This window comes from Solanum tuberosum, unplaced genomic scaffold (assembly GCF_000226075.1).
Source record: "Solanum tuberosum cultivar DM 1-3 516 R44 unplaced genomic scaffold, SolTub_3.0 scf00051, whole genome shotgun sequence".
In the NCBI taxonomy this organism is placed as follows: domain Eukaryota; kingdom Viridiplantae; phylum Streptophyta; class Magnoliopsida; order Solanales; family Solanaceae; genus Solanum; species Solanum tuberosum.
In genome coordinates this window covers 1,804,641-1,811,497 of record NW_006238978.1, presented here as the reverse complement: position 1 = coordinate 1,811,497, position 6,857 = coordinate 1,804,641, and the positions used below count along the sequence as shown (strand labels likewise).

Below are 6,857 nucleotides of genomic sequence, written 5' to 3'. Positions count from 1 at the left end.
TTCAGAAATATAATTGAGTTCTTTTTACAAGACTTTTGAAATCCATATTTTCATCAATTTTGTATGTGATCTTCATAACAATGTGCATCTAGAAACTTCATCCTAAAATTATCTAAGCCTAATCGCCCAAATTCAACCTCACGTATCTATAGGTTTTTTTCAAGAATTATTAATATCCTAAAAGATATGATTATTTTTAAATTTGGTATATACCAATTCATAAGTTCATAATCACATTTTTACTATAAATGCCAAGTTATATGCGATCTCCAAACAATGTACATTTGATAATTTTATCCTAAAATTATTTACTCGTCATTACCAAAATTCCAGTTGACATATGTATAGATTTTTCAAAAGCCATTGATCTTATCCTATAAAAGATATTAGTATTTCTGAATATGGTATGCCAATTAATAAGTCCACAAATACATTTTACTATAAATGCCCAGTGCAATCTCTTTCATAACCCCCATCAAGAATAATTTATTCTTTTACATAGTTTATTAAATCTCAAGCAAGGTTTCTACATATTAACTTTATATTTATAAGATTTTTAATGTATGAGTGTATGCATGAGTGGTTTTCATGAGATTATATACTATTTTAAAATAATTATTGTTATGATTTTATTTTATGTGTATCTAAAATGAATACTTTCATCAACAACAACAAGTTTAACAAGAAAAAAGTGGTGTTCATAATGGGAGCAACAGGAACGGGAAAATCCCGTCTCCTTGTTGACCTAGCCACCCATTTTCGAGGAGAAATAATAACCTCGAACAAAATGCAAGTCTATAAGGGACTTGATATCATGACCAACAAGATCACACAGGCTGAGAAACTAGGAGTACGGCTCTATTTGCTAGGTAAACATATTTGAAAAAGATATTTTTTTAATTAGTTTACTTTAATGTGAATATTAATTGACAGCTATTTTGTTTCACAATTTTTTAGGTGAAATTGAGCAAGTTTCCGACTTCACGGCCGAAGATTTCTGTCTGAAGTCCATTGTCTACATAGAAAATATTTTGAAGACTCAATGTATTCCAATTATTGTTGGAGGGTCAAATTCGTATATTTAAATACTTGTGGAAGACCCTGTGTTCATGTTCAAATATAAGAATGATAGTTGCTTTATTTGGATTGTTGTAGAGCAATCAGTCTTGAACGGTAGAGTTGACATGATGGTTGATGAAATGGTCAATGCAGGTAGTTTTTGTAGTTATTTTATATATGAATCAAAATATAATAATGACTCTAACTAAAACTTTTCTTTTATAGTTTTCTTAAAAACAGTTTTGTTTTTAAATATATGTTCAACTAAATAAAACTATTATTAAATTTATGTTGCATGCAAGGCTAGTGGATGAGGTGCGGAAAATTTTGATTCCAAAAGCAGATTACACCAATGAAATCTGACGGTCGATTGGAGTCCCTGAAATGGCCAGCTATTTAAGAGAAGAAAAAAATATAAACGGAGATGATGAATCAAAGAAGATGATTCTTCAAGCTTCAATTTCAAGTATCAAGAGTAATACTCGTATATTAATTTGTAACCAACTTGACAAGAATCAAAGATTAATAAATGAGAAAATGTAGTCAGTGCATCAAATTATTACTACTGACGTTTTCAAAGAAGATAGAAAAGAAGTTGTTGACGAAGCATGGAGGAATACTGTTTTGCAACAATGCCTAGATATTGTGAAAAGATTTTTCAAAAATGATGATTACAATATTATTATTGACTGTACAATTAGTATCGAACTATAGATAAATATACTATTCTTGCCCGTTAAAACATTGTTATTTATAGAGAAAATATTTAAGCTTTATAAAAATATTTTATTTTAAGGTCCGATCCAAGCCCATGCCCCAATTCCAAGTCCAAGTCTTTGATATTTAATATATATTAATATAAATACATACTTACACAATTACATGAGATCATTCTTAATGTCAAGGTAATAGAGTGAAAAAATAAATGACTATAAATGTTTGGGATGATTCTAACCTTAAAGAATTTGAAAGAATAAAATTCTTAACTCCAAATTTAAAATTGTTACATAGACAAAGAAGAGAGAAATAATAAATTTGCAAGCTATCGGTAAGGATAATTTAAGGAAATATATTCTTCCTAATTCAATCACGATGATGGAAGCTTCTTTCAGTAAAACATATATCTATTATTACCTGCTGCACAAGTAATTATAAATAATTGTAATTGAAATAGTTATTGATAATTGTTCCTTCCCTTCTAATTGAATTAGACTTAGCACTTATGACGTGTTGTTAAATAGTGTGTGAAATTGACGCATTATCACTTGAATGTATTCCTTCAAAAAATATTATTGAGTTCTTTTTACAAGCCTTTTGAAATCCATATTTTCGTCAATCTTGTATGTGATCTTCATAACAATGTGCATCTATAAACGTCACCCTAAAATTATTTAAGCCTAATCACCCAAATTTAAGTTGAAGTATCCGTAGGTTTTTTTCAAGAATTATTCTTATCCTAAAAGATATGATTTATTTTTAAAATTTGGTATATACCAATTCATAAATTCATAATCGCATTTTTACTATAAATGCCCAGTTATATGCGATCTCCAAAGAATGTACATTTGATAACTTTATCCTAAAATTATTTACTTGTCATTACCAAAATTCCATTTGACATATGTATAGATTTTTCAAAAGTCACTGATCTGATCCTAAAAGATATCAGTATTTCTGAATATGGTTTGCTAATTAATAAGTCCACAAATAGATTTTACTATAAATGCTCAGTGAAATCTCTTTCATAAGCCCCATCAAGAAAAACTCTATTCTTTTACATCGTTTATTACATCTCAAGCAAGGTTTCTACTTATTAAATTTATATTTATAAGATTTTTAATGTATGAGTGTATGCATGAGTGGTTTTCATGAGATTATTTACTATTTTAAACTAATTATTGTTATGATTTTATTTTATGTGTAGCTAAAATGAATACTTTCATCAACAACAACAACAAGTTCAACAAGAAGAAAGTGGTGTTCATAATGGGAGCAATAGGAACGGGAAAATAGTCGTCTCTCTATTGACCTTGCCACCCATTTTCGAGGAGAAATAATCAACTCGGACAAAATAAAAGTCTATAAAGAACTTGATATTCAGACCAACAAGATCAGAAACGCTGAGAAACAAGGTGTAAGTCACTATTTGCTAGGTATATATATTCGAAAAAGACATTTTTTGTGATTAGTTTATTTTAATGTGCATATTAATTGACAGTTATTTTGTTTAACCATTTTTAGGTGAAATTGAGCCAGATTCCGACTTCACGGCCGAAGATTTCTGTCTGATGTTCATTGTCTACATAGCAAATATTTTGAAGACTCAATGTGTTCCAATTATTGTTGGTGGGTCAAATTACGATATTGAAAAACTTGTGGAAGAGCCTATGTTCATGTTCGAATATAAGTATGACAGTTGCTTTATTTGGATTGATGTAGAGCATTTAGTCTTGAACCGTAGGCTTGACACGAGGGTTGATGAAATGGTCAATACAGGTAATTTTTGTAGTTATTTGATATATGCATAAAAACATAATAATGACTCTAACTAAAACTCTTCTTATATAGTTTTCTTTATAACACTTTTGGTTTATAAATATATGTTCAACTAAATAAAATTATTCTTAAATTTAGGTTGCTTGCAGCGCTGGTGGATGAGGTGCGGAAAATTTTCATTGAAGATGCAGATTACACCAAAGGAATCCGACGGTCCATTGGTGTCCCTTAAATGAACATCTATTTAAGAGAAGAAAAAAATATAGACGGAGATGATGAATCAAAGAAGATGATTCTTCAAGCTTCAATTTCAAGTAACAAGCGTATTACTCGTATATTAATTTGTAACCAACTTGACAAGACTCAACGATTATTAAATGAGAAAATGTGGTCGGTGCATCATATTATTGCTACTGACGTTTTCAAAGAAGATAGAAAAGAGGTTGTTGACGAAGCATGGAGGAATACAATTTTGCAACCATGCCTAGATATTGTGAAAAGATTTCTCCAAAATGATGATTACAATAATTATTAATTGAGTGTACATAAAACTATCATTATCTCTATCTTGTGTTATTTTGTCTCTTGGTCACTTTAATTTTTGACCTATTTTTTACAGTTTGTATCGAACTACAGATATATATACTATTCTTGCCTATAAAAACATTGTTATTTATAGAGAAAATATTTAAGCTATATAAAAATATTTCTTTTAAGGTCAGATCCAAGTCCAAGTCTTTGATATTTAATATATATTAATAAAAATACGTACTTACACGATTACATGAGATCATTCTTACTGTCAAGGTAATAGAGTGAAAAAATAAATGACTAGAAATGTTTGGGAAGATTCTAACCTTAAAGAATTAGAAAGAATAAAATTCTTTAACTCCAAATTTAAAATTGATAAATAGACAAAGAAGAGAAAAATAATAAGTTTTCAATCTATCGGTAAGGATCATTTAAGGAAATATATTCTACCTAATTCAATCACGATGATGGAAGCTTCATACAATAAAACATTTATCTATTGTTACATATTGCACAAGTAATTATAATTAATTGAAACTGAAATAGTTATTGATAATTGTTCCTTCCCTTCTAATTGAATTAGACATAGCACTTATGACGTGTTGTTAAATAGTGTATGAATTGACGCATTATCACTTGAATGTATTCTTTCAGAAATTTTATTGAGTTCTTTTTACAAGCCTTTTGAAATCCATATTTTCGTCAATCTTGTTTGTGATCTTCATAACAATGTGCATCTAGAAACTTCACCCTAAAATTATTTAAGTGTAATCACCCAAATTCAAGCTGAAGTATCCATAGGTTTTTTTCAAGAATTATTCTTATCCTAAAAGATATGATTTTTTTTAAAAAAAATTGGTATATACCAATTCGTAAATTCAGAATCGCAATTTTACTATAAATGCCCAGTTATATGCGATCTCCAAACAATATACATTTGATAACTTTATTCTAAAATTATTTACTTGTCATTACCAAAATTCCAGTCGACATATGTATAGATTTTTCAAAAGACATTTATCTTATCCTAAAAGACATCAGTATTTCTGAATATGGTATGCTAATTAATAAGTCCACAAATTCATTATACTATAAATGCTCAGTGCAATCTCTTTCATAAACCCCATCAAGAAAAAAATATATTCTTTTACATCGTTTATTACATCTTAAGCAAGGTTTCTACTTATTAAATTTATATCTAGAAGATTTTTAATGTATGTGTGTATGCATGAGTGATTTTCATGAGATTATTTACTATTTTAAACTAATTATTGTTATGATTTTATTTTATGTGTAGCTAAAATGAATACTTTCATCAACAACAACAACAAGTTCTACAAGTATAAAGTGGTGTTCATAATGGGAGTAACAGGTACGGGAAAATCTCGTCTCTCTATTAACCTTCCCACCCATTCTCGAGGAGAAATAATCAACTCGGAGAAAATGCAAGTCTATGAGGGACTTGATATCGTGACCAACAAGATCACACACGCTGAGAAACAAGGTGTACAGCATTATTTTCTAGGTATACATATTCGAGAAAGACATATTTTTTGATTCGTTTATTTTAATGTGAATATTAATTGACAGTTATTTTGTTTCACCATTTTATAGGTGAAATTGAGCCAGATTCCGACTTCACGGCCGAAGATTTTTTTCTGACGTCCATTGTCTACATAGAAAATATTTCGAAGACTCAATGTGTTCTAATTATTGTTGGAGGGTCAAATTCATCTATTGAAAAACTTGTGGAAGACCCTATGTTCATGTTCAAATATAAGTATGACAGTTTCTTTATTTGGATTGGTGTAGAGCAATCAGTCTGGAACCGTAGAATTGACACGAGGGTTGATGAAATGGTCAAATCCAGGTAGGTTTTGTAGTTATTTTATATATAAATCAAAACATAATAATGACTCTAACTAAAACTTTTCTTACATAGTTTTCTTAATAACACTTTTGGTTTTCAAATATATGTCTGACTAAATAAAACAATTCTTAAATTTATGTTGAATGCAGGGCTAGTGGATGAGGTGCGGCAAATTTTCATTCCAGATGCAGATTACACCAAAGGAATCCGATGGTCCATTGGTGTACCTAAAATGGACAACTATTTAATAGAAGAAAAAATATAGACGAAGATGATGAATCAAAGAAGATGATTCTTCAAGCTTCAATTTCAAGTATCAAGGGTAATACTCGTATAATAATTTGTTACCAACTTGACAAGATTCAACGATTAATAAATGAGAAAAATGTGGTCGGTGCAACATATTATTGCTACTGACGTTTTTCAAAGAAGATAGAAAAGAAGTTGTTGATGAAGCATGGAGGAATACTGTTTTGCAACCATGCCTATATATTGTGAAAAGGATTTCTCAAAAAGATGATTACAATATTATTATTGAGTGTACATAAACTATCATTATTTCTATCTTGTGTAATTTTGTTTCTTGGTCACTTTAATTTTTCACCTATTTTGTACAGTTTGTATCGAACTACAGATATATATACACTATTCTTTCATTTAAAAACATTTTTATTTATAGAGCAAATATTTAAGCTATATAAAAAAAATATTTATTTTAAGGTGCGATCCAAGTCCAAGTCTTCGATATTTAATATATATTAATATAAATACCTACTTACACAATTACATGAGATCATTCTTAATGTCAAAGTAATAGAGTGAAAAAATAAATGACTATAAATGTTTGGGAATATTCTAAACTTAAAGAATTTTAAAGAATAAAATTCTTAACTCCAAATTT

At 28.8% G+C, this 6,857-nt stretch overlaps 2 pseudogenes; both read left to right on the top strand.

The window, feature by feature from the left end:
- The first annotated feature begins 703 nt into the window (after positions 1–703).
- LOC107057726 (adenylate isopentenyltransferase 5, chloroplastic-like) lies at positions 704–3,787 on the top strand (annotated as a pseudogene).
- Positions 3,788–5,445: 1,658 nt separating this feature from the next.
- LOC102586904 (adenylate isopentenyltransferase 5, chloroplastic-like) overlaps positions 5,446–6,857 on the top strand; it is a 5,578-nt pseudogene continuing 4,166 nt past the window's right edge.